General features: G+C 39.4%; 1 protein-coding gene and 1 non-coding gene across 7 annotated transcripts in view; both read right to left on the bottom strand.

Annotated features, from left to right (window-relative positions):
• Positions 1–17315, bottom strand: part of Mapkap1 (MAPK associated protein 1) — a 282174-nt gene that overhangs the window by 168401 nt on the left and 96458 nt on the right. The gene's annotated exons all lie outside the window — the stretch shown is intronic.
• On the bottom strand, positions 14078–14180 carry LOC123458209. The gene has a single exon (XR_006635506.1). It is a non-coding gene; the product is annotated as a U6 spliceosomal RNA (small nuclear RNA).

Genomic DNA, 17315 nt, shown 5'->3' with positions numbered 1-17315 from the left:
AAGCTTGTAATCTTTCTGAAAGTCAACTCCTTCAGCTATGCATGAGAACATCTACTTCCAAAGAACAACAGGAACATAAAGCAGAAGTACAGTACCCTCAAGTGCTTTGTGAGGCCACTAAGTGCAAAGGATAGGTCCACCAGGCCCTGGCCTTAATCCTTAGCATCTCTCCTCCAAAAGCTCTGTGAACTGCCAAGTGTTATACAAAGCCAATTGGTGGTCCTTATTAATGTCAGCTAGACTGTTGCTCAACCTAAGTAGATTTTTGGACAAAACTTCCCTTCAAGGAAACAGAAGCAGAGGCAATAGGGAAAGTCATTTTGAAAGAAAAGCCATGGCACTCTCTTCTCACCCAGCCTGAGGAGGTTACAACATGCACCAAAATGTGCTTTCACATAGGTGCAATCCGGACATCTTGAAGCCATCTTTATAGCATGTAAAGTGTCCATTTTGAATTTTCATAGCCGTTGTGGGATTCTTAAGATCGTTAATGCTACACAGTGCTTTGCATTTAATTATACAAACAATAGCTTCCATAATGGTGATAATACCAGGGAAAGGTAATTTGCATGAACTAAGCCCTATCACCTAGCATAAGTTCAGAGACCTCTTCATTATTAAATCATTTATATAATAAAATCAATATGCTTTAAAAGTAAAAAGTTTTTTAAGACCATAAAGAAGAGTTACATGTTTTAAACTCTATCAATTATTATAATTTAATGAGTCTTTTAAAGATTTAATATCAACTTTTAAAATTAAAACTCAGTGGAGAATGTGTACTTGGCTCCATTACTAGATGATGTATCTTTAGAAAAAGGTTACTGTACGGCCATTATCACACTCCTAAATTACATGGAAATTTTGGTACAGCCCTCCAACTACCCCAAGGACAATTTAATTCTAGCAACAGTGAAAGATTTTAAGAATATAAATTTGTGAAAATATAGAAAGAAATAATCCAGGCTTATGTATATTTATTTCTTATTGCATTTCAGCTGATTAAACAATATAAAACTCTTCAATGTCAATATTCACCTTAAAATTATATTGTTTCCTTAATTTAACTAGCTTTTAAAGTCCACAAATTTCTATACAGTGCTAGGTTCATGGTTTGAATGTTTTATTACTTTAAGACTCAATGTTCCTTAATGATACAATTCAAAATTTTCACTGAATCATTATTTAGTAAGTTATAAAAACCTCTTAAAATTAATCTTTCACGCACATATAGCCTATCCAAAGTTAGAATTTAATTAGATGGCCTTGCATAAATGGGCTTACTCCTTTATTTGCTCAGTCAGTGTATGTCTTTTTCAGTAATTATAATTAATTCAAGTCCCTGATGCACCTCCTAGCAAACAATGTAAAAACATCAGACAAAAATGGAAATAAATAGCTTTATACTTCTTCCAATTATGACATTCACTTTCATCTTCAAAATGCAGATCCAAGTAATTGGGCTGGGTACTGCTCCACATAAAAGAAGGCCACACAAAGAACTGCAGTGACTGAGAGGGATACACAGTGACAGCATGAAAGAACTACATCAGGCTCCTTCACATTAAAAAAGTTCAAATGCAGGAAATCAACAGAGAAAGTTTTCATGTACACAGAAATACAAACAACAAGTAAAAAATTACTGCTCATCTAGAATACTACTTCCTGTTGGAAAGAATTACCTGCCATTATGTATGAAATTTTACAACAGAAAAGCAGTCAATCAGACCTTTGTCCCACAAACATTGAGTACCTTAAAAAATGAGTGACATGCAGTGGGTGCATGTGCGTGAGCCTGCCCTTGAGAAGTAGTAGCAGGACTGCTGCAAGGTTCCAGGCCAGCATAGTCTACATAGTGAGTTACAGGACAGCCTAGGCTATATAGTGAGATCCTGTCTCAATGGAAAAAGATAGAAAGACAGACAGACAGTGATTTCTGCCTGTCACATTACTCTGTCAGGTAATGAGCACGGCCACACAGCACAAACTGAGCTAAGCACCAGGCTGACAATCTTGGCAGGCAGTAAAGCCAGCCAGGAGGTCATACTTCTGTACAAGACCTCCCACCTCAGTTCTCTCTGCCACGAGACAAATACGTCATTGTGAAGTGTATCAGTGACTAAATCCAGCTACCCAGGTGGCATTACCCAAATGTTCTTTGATAACAACAAGGGAGGAAAGTAGCAATTTGGCCCCTGGAGAGATGGGCAAGCAGCATATGATATCAACATGGCATCAAGCCCCAACCCAAACAAGGAGGGAGGGCCTATGAAATGGTCCTTCTTGGGTTACAATTCTCAGCAGAAATAAGCAACAAAGACTTGCTCACAGGCAGAAACTGACAAGTCAACAGGGTACCAGGGCCTCCAGGGTGTCTCCTCAGCTCCCTGGCATTCTTTTTTCCTCATGTTCATTCTGAGCCTTACTCAGTGGATCTCCTCAGAGGTCCTAACTAAACCAGACACAGGGAGAGTAGGGATTTTATCTTATTAAAATAGATATGGCTAATTTGTCTTTTCAAATTCATTTTAAATTAAATTGGATTTCCTTGGAAGGCTACTAGGTCAGTTCCCCTGCTGTGAAGGCAGGACAAAGGTTAATTGCACACCCTTCACCAGTTCTTCTGCTCTCTTGGGCAGACTCTGATAACCTGCCCCAGAGGTGGTGAGGCTTTGGTTTATTGGGCAATAATGTTGCCATTAGAACCATTTACCATTATACCAAGAAACATTTTTTAACTAAAAAAAAGATATGACTGTAATAACAAGAAATATAATGACATAACCAACTCATAGTTCTTTTAAAATTCAAAACCATAGAATAACACCTGAACTATTTGCTTCCTTAAAAAGCCCCAACAGATACGAAAGTGCACACCCTTCTGGAGCAAACTGTTCTTTGGTTTCAATGTAAAATTCCATTAACACTCTCACTTAATTTATCTCATTTAGACTGTCTATGTTCATGAAAATTTAACCCAGTAATTCCCTGTTATACAAAGCATAACAAAGTATGAATACTTAAATACAATGTAAATAAAACACTTTATCAATTATATTTTTGTATTCTAAATTAGTGACTTCACTTAGCATGTCTGCCTTGCGCAGCAGCACACTATTTTTCAATTAAAGGTCCAGATGTTCCAAAGGCTCCAGTAGGCAACAGCAGTTATGAGAAATGCTTTATCTGCATCATAATCATCACCACCACATCAGCTCCAGGCTGCATTAACATATTCATGTTTTATTCCAGCTCTCCTCCTAACAGAGTAGGTAATTATACCACACAGCAGAGAAGCACAAGCCTAAGAGCTGTACCATTTCCTTATAAGCAACCACCTGAACACCACATTTTCACACACAATCTTGAGATTCCATAGAGAATAATTATAGTTAAACTTGCTTATTAGTAAGAACACTGACCATTTCAATTTTTCTTTCCTGGTGCCAGGAACTGACCCATGATCTTGAAATGCTAGGCAAGCATTCTACAACAGCTCAACACTGTTTCAACAGTTTTTAATAAAGAGTTAAGCATAGCACAGACATATCACATTTAGATTCAAATATTATTGAAAGTATAAGGTGGACTGTGTGTAACTTTATGTGTGCAAAAACCTAACCATCATCTGTTACAACACAAGTTATTTCTTCTCTTTAATGCCACTGTCATCTCTAAAACAAGCCAATTCAATTTTCATTCTTACTATGCAAAAATGACAATTCACCTGAGCTGAGATGGAGCAAGTATAGCAATTATCCCTGTTCCCTGCAGGAAGTAATACCAGAGCAGAAGAAAATGCAAGTCTGACAGCTGCAACAAAAATGCTATTGCATTTATTATTTAGTTAATTAAATGACTCCCTTATCCCAAACAGATGAAAATAACTTATAAGAGATATTCCTATGCTTTGTAAACACAGTACAATTCATGGGAAATTATAGGTCCTCATCATTAGGAGAAACCATAATAAAATTAATTTCAATCATGATTTTTAAATTATTCTACAATATTCTTTAGTTTGAAGTATTCCAGGAGGAAATGTTCTAATGAAGATGTATTCAGAAGATAAATGCCTTTACAAACATTAAAACCTCAGACAGGTCAAACTTGGCAGGGTACACCTTAGCATCTGAAGGCAGACAGCATCCGCTCCTTCCTAAAGAAACCTTAGGTGGAACATTTTTAATACATCACCATGTCACTTTTTAATGTGCCCCAATCTATTAACCACATGGCAAACTAACAGGGATTTTTAAAATATGGGTTTTATGGCTTTGTGCTGGTGATTAATTAAATAAATAGCCACCATTTCACAAATCATCCCTCTAATTAGTCTAAAACAGACACTTTGCATTCACTGGCATTACTGCCATCTGAAGCTCACAGAAGGGCAGGAGCAGCACGGGCAACTGCATCTCTGCACTCTGAGCCCATTGTTGCAGCTCACGGCTGGCATCCCACTCTGCCACCCAGAGGCAGAGGTGCCATCTTTGCAGGTGCTGCAGTCAGCTGGAATTTGGCTCCAGCTGCTCAGAAAAGATGTTCTCCTTAATTATTCTCTCTCACCCTAAAGGAAACAATGAACAACAAAGGAATGAAGTACAGAAAAGGGTTTACTAGCAAGGCTCCTGGAGGGAATGAGGAGGTTGGTTGATTCAGGGCTAACTGTATTAGGTCAAACTGGCTTTGCTCAGAACTCAATTCATTATCTTGAATTCAGATATTAGCAATTATTTCCAAATCCTATTATTTAAAAGACTGAGGTCACTCTTTTGGAAACTGATAGAAATTCAACCTTAGTTATTTTAGCAGTGTATTCTTAAAAACAGTAATTCTTCTGACAGCAAATTAAACTAAGAAATAATTTTTAGTGCCAGAAAAAAAAATCAAATGGGGATATATCAATAATCAGATTTCCTTCAGGAAATGCATTAAGTAGTTTCCTAATCTTTTAAAACTCATTAGTAAGGGAATGAGAGAGAAGGAGGGAGGGAGGGAAAATTCAGTAAGACTAGCCAAAATACACTATTTCTGGAGAACAAGCTGTTCTTACTTCCCATCTTTAAGAACATTTCTAGAAGGAGGGATGAGAATCAACAAAAAAATGGCACTTGAAAATGCCACAAAAATTAAAAAGCAAAAGAACATTTCTATCAATGAGAGGAGGAAATAGGGCATAATAGAAAAAGACCTGGATCCTAAAGCAAGGAAGACTCCAAAGTCTTAAAACCTTTAACAGTCATGTGATCCATCAAATGTTAAAGGATTCTACACCTATCTTCAGTAATTACAGGGAAAATGTGATACTCTCCAGGTATATTCCTACAAAATAGTTCCTAGAAAACATGGTCATGAGAAATTTCATGTGTTGAAAACTGGGCTGAAGGCAGAGCCTGATTGTTTTTACTCTCCACAGTGTCTTTTACAAGTACCACACAGGCTGAACCCAGACCTGCAAACACTGTGCTCCAACTCTGAAGAGATGAGCACAAGAGGCACATGGACATAGAACAGAACATTATCTTTGCAGCTCTGCAAACAACCCAAACCATCTGCAACTGAGGAGAAACATAGCAGTTACTCTAGCTCTATGTGTAGTTGTGGGGAAGGTGTTTGAGACTTTTTCTTTATGTGGCAGAAAATGAGAAGCAAGTGACTAGGGTTTTGATTCAACACACTTGGGCTTGAATTCTGGCTTTACTACTTAACTAGCTGTGTAACCTCAGGGAGGTCCATTCACCTTTCTAATCCTCAAATGAGGATAATAACACATACCCATACTTTCCAGAGAAGCTGGGAAGGATGAAGAAACAGTACACATTCTGGCATACAGTAAGACATTCAAGTAGCTTTTATTATATTAAGTTGAATCACATGAAAATGCTGGTATTCAATCATTCATGACCTACAAAATTGTAATTTTGTATGGTAATAGCACAGTGGCTGAGATAATAATATGGGCTGGATAAATGTGCAAAAATTCTCAAAGTAGAATGAATTTGACTTCTGTCAAAGGGAGACAACCAAGATATACAGGTATTCTTAAAGGATTGGCTCTTGACTCCAACAATACAGCAGCTAGTGTTTATTAAAGGCTTACTGTCGGTCAGGTACTAGCCCATGCATGATGTCCACAATGTTGATGTAAAATCAGAATGTGGCTCAGTGATGCAGAATCACCTTGTTCTTCCTACATCCACACTGCAGATGTAAAATCTCAACAGGCTCAGTGAGGCCACAGTCACTGCTCTTCCTCCTTTACAAGGAAGTTTAGAGAAGTGTAGTAACCACTAAAGGTCACAGAGCTCATGAAGGTGAGCTGGCAGCCTAGGGCTGTCTAATTCCAGAGCCTGAGTTCTTACTCTTCACTTAAAAGTGCCTCACCATAAAACACGCTGATTATTTTGTAGTTAATAAGGCTGTGTGGAGACAAAGAGCAACAATTCACAAATCAATGTATGGGACTTCCAAAGGTATGGGTCTTCCAAAGGATAGATGTGTCAGTGGGCCAGGGAGCCTTAAGAGTGGAAGGATTTTGGGCTGGAGGGATGGCTTAGCAGTTCAGTTAAGGCATTTGCCTACAAAGCCAAAGGACCCAGGTTCAATTCCCCAGGACCCACATTAGCCAGATGCACAAGGGGGCGCATGTATCTGGAGCTCACTTGCAGTAGCTTTTGGAAATGTGGTGGAGACCCTGGCATGCCCATTCTCTCTCTCTCTCTCCCCCTGTTTCTCTGTCAAATAAGTAAATAAATAAAAACAAAATATTTTTTTTTAAAAAAGGGTGAGAGGATTTCATGGACTGAGATAATGGTATATCCAACAGTCCACTGTAACCATGTAATCTAACACACTACTTCCCTCTAGTCAAAGTCTTATTTAAGAAAAAAAGGAGGTTGGAAAGATGGCTCAGTTAGTAAGAGCACTTGCTGTACAAGCATGAAGACCTGAGTCTGAATCCCCAACAGTGATGAAAAACCCAGTGCTAAGGGGGAGCTGCAGCAGAAGGATTGCTAGGGTTTGCTGGTCAGCCAGTGTAACCAAAAAATGGCTAACTCCAAGGTTACCAAGAGACCTTGTCTCAAGTAAAAAAGGTGAAAGAGTGATAAGAGGAGGTTCTCCTCTGGTCTCCACACATGTGCTCATGGGTTGTAAGAATCTATACACACATGTGCAGACTCACGCACACACCACATATTACACCACACGTATGACACAAACACCTCAAAATTATAAGCAAAATGTCATATACTACCAAGTTCCCAGGAAAAATCCTGAAGTTTTTTAATCAAATAGCTGTTGTGTTCCCATTCTGTTACAGGCAAGCAAGCCTTATATATGTGACAAAGGCAGCAGCTTTCTACTTGGTTTTTTTTTTAATTCATTTATCTGTGTTTACATCTCTTACTTCCTGAACCCTTGCCTATGCAGAGTAAACAACAGAAAGGTAGCTGATAGTGGTGAGGAAGCATCAGTCTTTCAAAGGCAATATACTGACAGCAATCACACTTGCATTTAAGACTTCTTGGGCTACCTCTGTGGCACCAAGACCTACCAAAGATAAAGAAGATGTTTGTGCTACGTTGAAAAGTAGAGACATCAGCATTTTTGCCTGCAGACCACTATTTCTGCTCTCCCGACAGCAGTGATAAAACATCTGGAGTCCTTCTTCTGCGCAGCCCTGCTCATTGAGGCCCTGCTTAGGGACTTCCCTGGGGTTTCCTTTGCAACAATTGCAGCAGAGACTCTGAGAGGTACCCAAATAAGACGCATTAACCTTCCTGTAAACTGATATTTCCATAGAGATTAAGACAAACATTTCAAATAAGCCAATTTCCTTTACTAAAAACCAAAATGACAATAGTAATACCAAGAGAAATCTCAAAGACAATGATTAAGATGTACTTCTCCTGTCTCTGGGCAAAAAACACAGAGCAAAAGGTTAGATGGAGATGGGCAGCTGATTCCCCCTTATTTCTAACAGTATTCCCTGGAGCCTAACTACAAAGTCAGAGAAGTAGATCACAGAAGGACAAGCCTAACACTCCTTACTGTCTGACAAGGGCTGACAATGCATTTCATGTGCCTTTGTATACCTACTGATTATAAACTTGTCCACTAGAAATGCAGCTATGTCTCCTTTCTAATGGGGTACTTCCAGAACTCTCGTTACTTTTTAAAGTGGTGAAAATAAAAACACCAAACTATCTTGAGGTCCCTGCAGAAGAGAACAAATGGAGGCCTCTTTGACCCACTTAGATTTCACCCCAGGCCTACTGTCCCTTGGTGACTGGGTTATATATCCTTTCAGTATAACAGAACCAAGACTTAAGTATGGTTATTTGCTGGGTTTACAAAGCAGTGAACTAAAGGGTGGTCTTGGAGAGAGAGTGAGTGAGAGACATAGACAGATAGAGTATATGTGTGTGTTAACCTCTTCATTGGCCTCCCCAGTGCTGGTACCTGGACACATAAAATACTCATGGTGATAGGGACAGAGGATGAATCAGGGGCTCAACAACATGGTTTTTCACTTACCAAGGCTAATGTTCCTACTTCCTACTGTCAAATGTCCACCTCCCAGTACAAAAGACCAATACTGAGCTAATATCGTTAAGGAGACCAATCAGTCAATTGGTGCCAAATCTCTGCTAAGTCTTAGCACAGATCAACATATACAGATTTACCTTTTTCTGACAATAGTGCTTGAACAAGCAGCACAATTTCAGGGAGTCTAGTTTGCTAAGATGGCAGCCTGCATAACACAGCACCACTTTGAAGAAGCCACTTCCTAGTAAAGAAAGGGTGGTAGTAGTATATACCCACAGACTCCTTTGGTCATACAGCACACCACACTACCCAAAAGATGGAAATCTAGCAGTGTAATTGAATAACATAGTAAGTAAGGTAAAGATGAGCTCAGAGGCATACCCTAAAAATACTGAGGGGAAGCAAGAATGGTCCCATGCACCATGACCCCTGGCAATCCACATAAGGACTCTGCACCCATCCCTACTGTAAGGAACCTGACTCTCGGTGGAAGAATCTGCTTCCACCCAGAAACACAGCAAGAGTTATACTAAATATTAAAACTTCCCAAGCTCCTTTTATCAAGGGACATTGGCCAATAAGCAAAATCACTATCAGACAGGAACAGTTGACTCTCACACAGAGAGAACTTAAGGCTCCTGTTAAAGAGTGGAGGTAGTAAGGCATTATACAATCAGTAAATTTTAGAGGCATATTTCATTATTTCTTTACCCAGTGTAGAGGGTGAATGTGCAAATGATACAGCCACAGCCTAAGATGAGAAAATGGGGGCTTTGGAACCCTCAAGAAAAGAGGCCTAGATTTGAGGCCATTGCACTATGTATGCCTTGTAGACCAGCAGATGGGGAATTGGATCCTAAAGGAAAGGGACCTAAACTTAAAGCCATCACACCATGAATGTTTCCTAGGCCAAGAGACATGCTAACCAAGGATGAGGAGAGCAGAACAGACACTTGAAGATGAGAATCAGCTATGGCCTCAAGATATGTTGCAGAAATGCCAACTGTGGTTTATCAGTCTTCCCCCAAGAGGAGTTCCAATACAGACCAGTAAGTGTGGTACTAGAGCTTGCACAAAGCAAATAAACTCAGGCAGCACTCAGGATAGAACAGCACAGTCACTGATATACCACCCAGATCCCCTCTTCAGGAAAGAAGGAAGGACACTTTTCTCAACTGTTGGGAAAGGTATTGGTTAATGGCTATTAGCTGCTAGTCCTTTCCTACAAGTGAACTGGCTAAAAGAGCCTCCTTGACAAAGATTACACCTTCTTGGAGTAGGTAACATCTAAAGATAGGTCAGATATAAGAGCACAGAGTCCAGACTCCCTTTCACCAACTTAGGACTCTCTAAAAGGTGACCTAAGCTTCACATGGCCCCATGGCATCCTGTCTCCCTGCTATGATTGCATCACAGTCCCATTCCTCCCTAACCAATTATGTTTTTTCTTTTCTTCCTTCCTCCCTCCATTCTTTCCATCCTATCATGAGACAGAGGCTCCCTAAATTGCCCAGGCTGATCCCAAAATATGCATGTGTTACTACACCCAGCTAAAATTATGTTCTCTTGCTTCTCTCACAGATGTGGATACAAAACAGCTCCCTAAGACATTTTCTACATCTTGTTTTCCATTCTGGAGTCTGCTTCTCAGGTGAATCAAACCTGTGACAAATTTTACCAACGAGTTTTAACAAACCTTCAAAAAGCAATTATTTAGTATCAGTCATATTATTAAACAGCATTGAAAAAGACCAAGCTTAAATCTATGAATCTCCATATCCAAACCAGGAAGTTCTTTTTAAACTTTTTAAAAGCATTGGTATTACTGGTATTAATAAATTCAGGACTCAGGGCTTCACTGGTAAACCCTCTACAACTGAGCTACACAATCTAGTTATTTTTTTTAATTTTGTTTTTTGAGAGCGACAGACACTGAGAGAAAGACAGAGAGGAGGAGAGAGAGAGAATGGGTGAGCCAGGGCTTCCAGCCTCTGCAAATGGACTCCAGATGCATGTGCCCCCTTGTGCATCTGGCTAACGTGGGACCTGGGGAACCAAGCCTCAAACCGGGGTCCTTAGGCTTCACAGGCAAGCGCTTAACCACTAAGCCATCTCTCCAGCCCACCAGTTATAATTTTTGAGACTCGAGCCTCACTGAGTTGCCCAGACTGTTCTCAAACTTCTGGCCTTGTGTGATCTCCCTGTCCCAGTCCCTCAAGTAGCTGGGAATACAGTTGTGTACCACCATGCCTGGCTCAAACCTCAGAATACAAACAGATGCATACAGGTCAGATTTACTTGAAAACAAAGATGCAAAGGTCCTAAAGAATACACCAGCAAACCAGGCATGCAAAGTGATAGAAGCCGGTAATCTAGCACTAGGGAGGCTCAGGTCAGAGGATTGTGAGTTTAATAACATGGGACTACAAAATGAGGCCCTATCTCAAAAAAGTCAAAAAGTGAAAAGGGGTTGAAGAGATGGCATAGTGGTTAAGGCATTTGCCTGCAAAGCCTAAGGACCCAGGTTTGATTCTGCAAAGCCTAAGGACCCACATAGGGACCAGATGCACAAGGTGGTGCATGTGTCTAGAGCCCATTTGCTGTGGCTGGAGGTCCTAGTGTGCGCATTCTTTCTCTCTCTCTTTCTCTGTCTCTTTTCTCTCACTCTCAAATAAATAAATAAAATATTTTTTAAAACGTGAAGAAGGAAAGAGGGGAGGGAAGTAGAAGGGAGAAGAAATTAGCAAACTAGTTCAGCATCACATAACACTAGGATAGTTGATGAAAGCTAAGTTTATTGGATCAGTTGCAAGGCTGCTTTAACATAACACAAGAAAATAAATTATGGTAATCAATCATATTAAGTGCCTAAAGATGATAAGTCATGTGGTCACCTATACAAATATGGAAAGAATACTCAATACATTCAACTTTCACTAATGACTTAAAAAGCAGTAATTCTCTTGGCAAACAAGGGATGAAAGATCTTCCTTAACTCAACATGGACTATCTACCAAAATAGCAAACATGTGAGTTAATAACAGAACATTAAATGTTTTCTTTCATATCAAGAACAAGACTATCTCTTTTCAATATGGTATTGGAGGTTTTAGCAAAGTCTGCAAATCAAAAAAAGTAAAGCGTAAGAATAGGAAAAAGTCAATAAATCCATCATTACATGGAAACAACTGACTCTACAGGAAACTTTTTGGTAAAATTTATAGAACTATATAAAGAGTTTAGTAGGGTTCTTGAAGTTAAATCCATGTAGAAGAATCAAGTGCATTTCTGTACATCAGCAACAAACAGGAAGACACTATTACATTAAAATGTGTTGAGGGACTAGAGAGACGGCTTAGTGGTTGATGTGCTTGTCTGTGAAGCCTTGCCTGTGAAGGACCCAAGTTCGATTACCTAGCACCCACATAAAGTTTGGATTTTGCCTGCCGTGGCTAGAGACCCTGGTGTGCCCATTTTCTCCCCCTATATGCCTCTTTCACTCTGTCTCTGTCATATAAATGAATAGATATATTTTTTAAAACACAGTGAGGACTGTGAAGGTGTCTCAGTGTGTTAAAGGTGCTTACTTGCCAAGCCCACAGGCCTAGGTTCAATTCCCCAGTACCCACATAAAGCCAGATACACAAAGTGGCACATGTGTCTGGAATTCTTTTGAGCTAGTTTTTTTTTTTTTTTTTTAAGTTTTTTGAGGTAGGGTCTCACTCTGGCTCAGGCTGACCTGGAATTCACTATGTAGTCCAGGGTGGCCTCGAACTCATGGCGATCCTCCTACCTCTGCCTCCCGAGTGCTGGGATTAAAGGCGTGCGCCACCACGCCCGGCATGGAATTCTTTTGTACTGGCAAGAGGATCTGGTGCACCTATACTCATTTCCATTCTCTCTTTCTCAAATAAATAAACAAATAAACAAATAAACAAACATTTTCTTTAAAAAACAAGAGAATAGAAAAAATATCTGAGTATCATGGTGCATGACTATAATCCCAGCACTGAGGAGGCTGAGGCAGGAGGATCACAAATTCCAATCTATCTTGTGCTACAAAGCAAAACTCTATCTTTTTTTTTCACACACACAAAATATATAGGAATCAATGAAACAAAAGATATTAAAGGGCTGGGGAGATGGCTCAAGGGTTAAAGGTGCAAGCCTACAAACCCTGGTTCAAATCCCCAGTACCCATGAGTAAAGCCAGATGTACAAACTGATGCCTGCATCTGGAGTTCATTTCTGTAGCAAGAAGCCATGGTGTACTCATTCACAGTCTCTCTCTCTCTCTCTCTCTCTCTCTCTCTCTCTCTCTCTCTCTCTCTCTCTCTCTCTCACACACACACACACACACACACACACACACACAAATAAATATTTTTTTAAATATGTTAAAGACTTCCAGGGGGGAAATTTTTTAAATGTTAGGAAAGACATTATGGAATTATTTAAACAAATATGTATGTCATATCCAAACTGATAAACACAATGATTCTCCCAAATTGATGTACAGATTTCACCCAACTCTTATCACAATCTTGGTGGATTTTTTTTTTTTTAATTTGAGAGTGACAGACAGAGAAAAAGACAGATAGAGGGAGAGAGAGAGAATGGGCGAGCCAGGGCTTCCAGCCACTGCAAACGAACTCCAGATGCATGCGCCCCCTTGTGCATCTGGCTAACGTGGGACCTGGGGAAGCGAGCCTCGAACCGGGGTCCTTAGGCTTCACAGGCAAGTGCTTAACCGCTAAGCCATCTCTCCAGCCCTTGGTGGATTTTTTTTTTAACTTGGTAAGTTATTTCAAAACTATAGAAAGGCAAAAGGTTAAGAATATACAAAACACTCCATGAATAAAAAAGGGAAATTGAGAAGTCATGATTTATCTGATATTAGAGACTGTTTTAACTCTAATGTCACTGAAATCATGTGATATTAACCAAGGAACCACTGGAACAGAAGAGAATCCTGACACAGTATCAGGCACACAGGGAAATGTGGTCTGTGAGTCAATCAGCACAAATCAGTACTGAACAATGAGACTTAAATAATGCCAAGACAGAATCAGAAAGGAATAAAAACCTATGGCAGTTGGAATGAAAATGCCTCCAACAGACTCAGGCATTTTTGATTAAGCTTCCTATTTGGTTCCCAGCTGGTGGAGTCTTTGGGGAGTAGAGCTTTGTTGTAGAGGCCTACTGCACTTATCACACTTACTATTCTCTTTGTTGGGATGTGTGAAATGAGCCAGTTTGCTCTACCCATGACAAAGCTTTCTTTTGAAATTGTGAGCCTTAAATAAACCCTTCCTACTTATAAGCTGCTTCTTGCTGGGTGTTTTGGTCTAGCAAGGAGAAACTAACTGCTACCAAACTGAAATTTTATCTCTACCTCACCCCACACATACAAAAAAACAAACAAAATCAATTCCAGATGTATTATATAAGTATGAAAAACGTAAAGGCAACATAAATAAATTTTATATTGGTGTGAAGAGGATTTTTTCTTTTTTTTTGTTTTAAAAAATAGGTATGCTTCATGAATTTGCATGTCTTCCTTATACAGGGGCCATGCTTATCTTTTCTGCATTGTTCCAATTTTAATATATATGCTGCCAAAGCACATACTTGTTTGGTTTCTTGAAGAAAGAAATCATTCTAGCCCAGGCTGACCTCCAACTCACAATGATCTCCTATCTTAGCCTTCTTAGGGCTAGGATTAAAGGGCATGAGCCACCATGACCAACAAAGGGAAAGATTTCTTAAATTAAACTAAAAATCCAGTAACATAGCTGACTTGGTAGAGCACTTGACTGGCATGCAAAAGGCTCTAGACTCTTGGGAAGGTATGTGGGAAGGAGGAAAGAGAGCCAACATGAGAAAGAGAGAAGAGAAGAGGAGGGGAGGGGAGGGGAGGGGAGGGGAGGGGAGGGGCTGAGAGGGAGAGCACAAAAAAAAAAAGAAAAACAGAGAAACTCAATATATCAAAAATAAGACCTTTGGTTACAGAGGCTTCTTTCTGCAGATGGCACTGACTATTAGGGGGACTCAAAACGTATCAAAGTCCTGAAAATAAGTGAGACTAAGTTGAGTGCTCACTAAATAAGATATCTCTAAGGCTTAGGGAATATTGCAGAAGAGTGGGCAGAAAGAATCTAATAGCCAGATGGTGTGGAGGAGTGCTTGTAAATATTGTCATTTGGACACAAAGTGGGTATTGTATTTATGACCTCACAGTGACTGTCATTACCTGCACAAAACCTGCACAGTATCAGGCCTATCATGAATAATGGAGGAAGGCAAAAAAAAGTAGAAGAGGAGCTAATTGAAATAAAGAAAGTGTTCAGACAAAGGGGAAAGAGACTATGGGGAAAGGGGACATAAAAGGAATTGGGAAGGCTTATGGTCAAAATACAGTATGTACATGAATGAAAACTGTCAATAAAAAGATTTTTAGAGCTGGGACGATGGCTCAGTGGTAAAAGGTGTTTGCTTGCATAGCCTGTCACCCGGATTTGATTCTCCACTACCCACAAATGCCAGATGCACAAAGTGACCCATGTGTCTGGAGTTCATCTGCAGCATCAGGAGGCCCTGGTGTGTTCTCTCTCTTCCTTCCCAAACAAATATAAGTTTGTTTGTTTTTTTCTTTTTGAGGTAGGGTCTCACTGTAACCCAGGCTGACCTGGAATTCACTAAGGAGTTTCAGGGTGGCCTCGAACTCACGGTAATCCTCCTATATCTGCGTCCCAAGTGCTGAGATTAAAGATATGCACCACCATGCCCGGCAAATATAAGTTTTTTTTAAAATAAAATGTATTTATAATATATGGTTCATAGCCTTTAAAAGTCTGTAATTTATAAGTAGCACTATTTCGGATAGCAATTAACTGGAAATAGGCCAAATGTCCATGAATAGGCAAGTGGATAATAAAGTGCAATGTATTCAGTGTAGTTTCTCTGCAAATGAGAATCAAGTAACTACTGCTACTGCTACATGTATGGATTTCTTGAACACAATGTTGACATTAGGAATACTCAACCTAACTCCCTTTAGGTGACAGTTGAAAAGATTTTTTTTTCAGAAACACAAGTATATGTATAAAATCATAAGCAACAAGAAAGTTAGAACACTTTCAGAATGGGAAGGGAGCAAGAGAACACTGAGGGACTTTCAAAATAAAGGCAATACTTTTCTACCCATAATGGAGGACTGATACCTGAGTGATTATTATAGAACTGTTTCTACATTGTTCGTGTTTCAAAATTGTTTTTCTCTATGTACTCAATACTTAAGTTTTACAAATTTAAAACAAGAATATTTATAAGAGAACCTGTAAATCAGTGAACCTAGGGATAAGGGCAAAGCTCACTACCTTGCCAGCTTATATAGAAAGAAGTACTCACTGCTCCCAGGCAACTTCAAGCACATTCCTCTATGTTCACAAATCTAATCCCAGGCTGGGCTGGAGGTACAGCGCAATGCAGCATTAATAGGGCTTGCCTAGCCTGAACGAGGACCACACCTGAAGTCATGGGGAAGCAGCAAGGGGAAAGAAAAGATAAAGGAGGAATAGATGGAAGAAGAAAGATGACAAAGATGAAAAGAAAACAAAAATCCCAACTCCTGTTATGTTTAATTGAAGTTCCAGAAAACCTTTAACTTGTTTCAGTTGCAAATTAAAATACTGTTCAAATCAGGACATGGCAGTGCACTCCTTTAATCCCAGCAAGAGGAGGTAAAGGCAGGAGGACCACAGTGAGTTCCAGGCCAGCCTAGGCTACAGTAAGACCCTATCTCAAAAAAAAAAAAAAAAAAAAAAAAAAAACCTCCAAAATATTGGTTTGGATTCAATAAATGCATTATTATTGTTGGTAGAATACAAAGATAATCCCATGGCATATTGTCAAGTGTAAACTTGACCTATTTATAATAGCAAAAACTATAAATATCTAGAAATAAACAATATACAAGACATTTAAAAACCACACTAATTAATACAAAATCTAGAAGCTATAAGGAAAATTATTTTACTACATGAAAAATTAGTGCCCAGTTGAACATAAATCCATGAGCAAGGTCCCAAATAAACCTAAGCTTCTTAATATATTAAGACCTTCAAGAGAATAAGAAGCAGTTCAAGAACCCAACATATTTGGGCAGCTCACAATGTGTTATGGTTCTTAAAAGAAGGCAGTGTTACTCATAAAGAAATACAAATTATGGGCTCAGTAAAATGGCAGGCGTATTCACTATTAGCACATGCAAGATCCTGGTTCCATCCCCAGCAGCACTCAATATACAGAAACTATAACCTGTCAAAGGGGAAAGATATATATGTTCACATTTTTTAAATATTTTATATTTATTAGAGAGAGAGAAAGGCAAATGGAGAGAATGGGCACACCAGGGCCTCTAGCCACTGCAAACAAACTCTAGACACACATGACACCTTATACATCTGGATTATAAAAATGCATTTTCTGGTCTGGAGAGATGGCTTAGTGGTTAAGGTGCTTGCCCAAGAAGCCTAAGGACCCATGTTTGATCTCTCTCCAGATCCCATGTAAGCCAGATGCACAAAGGTGAGGCAAGTGCAAGGTTGCACATGCCCACTAGGTGATGCAAGGGTCTGGAGTTCAATTGTAGTGGCTGAAGCCTTGGCATGCCAATTCTTTCTTTCTCTCTCTCTTGCTCTATCTTTAAAAAAATGTATTTTCCCTTGAAAACATGAAGCCCAAAATAGCAGCAGTACCAT

The sequence above is a fragment of the Jaculus jaculus genome, chromosome 1 (genome assembly GCF_020740685.1).
Source record: "Jaculus jaculus isolate mJacJac1 chromosome 1, mJacJac1.mat.Y.cur, whole genome shotgun sequence".
NCBI classification, from domain to species: Eukaryota; Metazoa; Chordata; class Mammalia; order Rodentia; family Dipodidae; genus Jaculus; species Jaculus jaculus.
Note: the sequence above shows the minus strand (reverse complement) of the source record. Positions and strands in the feature narration are given on the sequence as shown.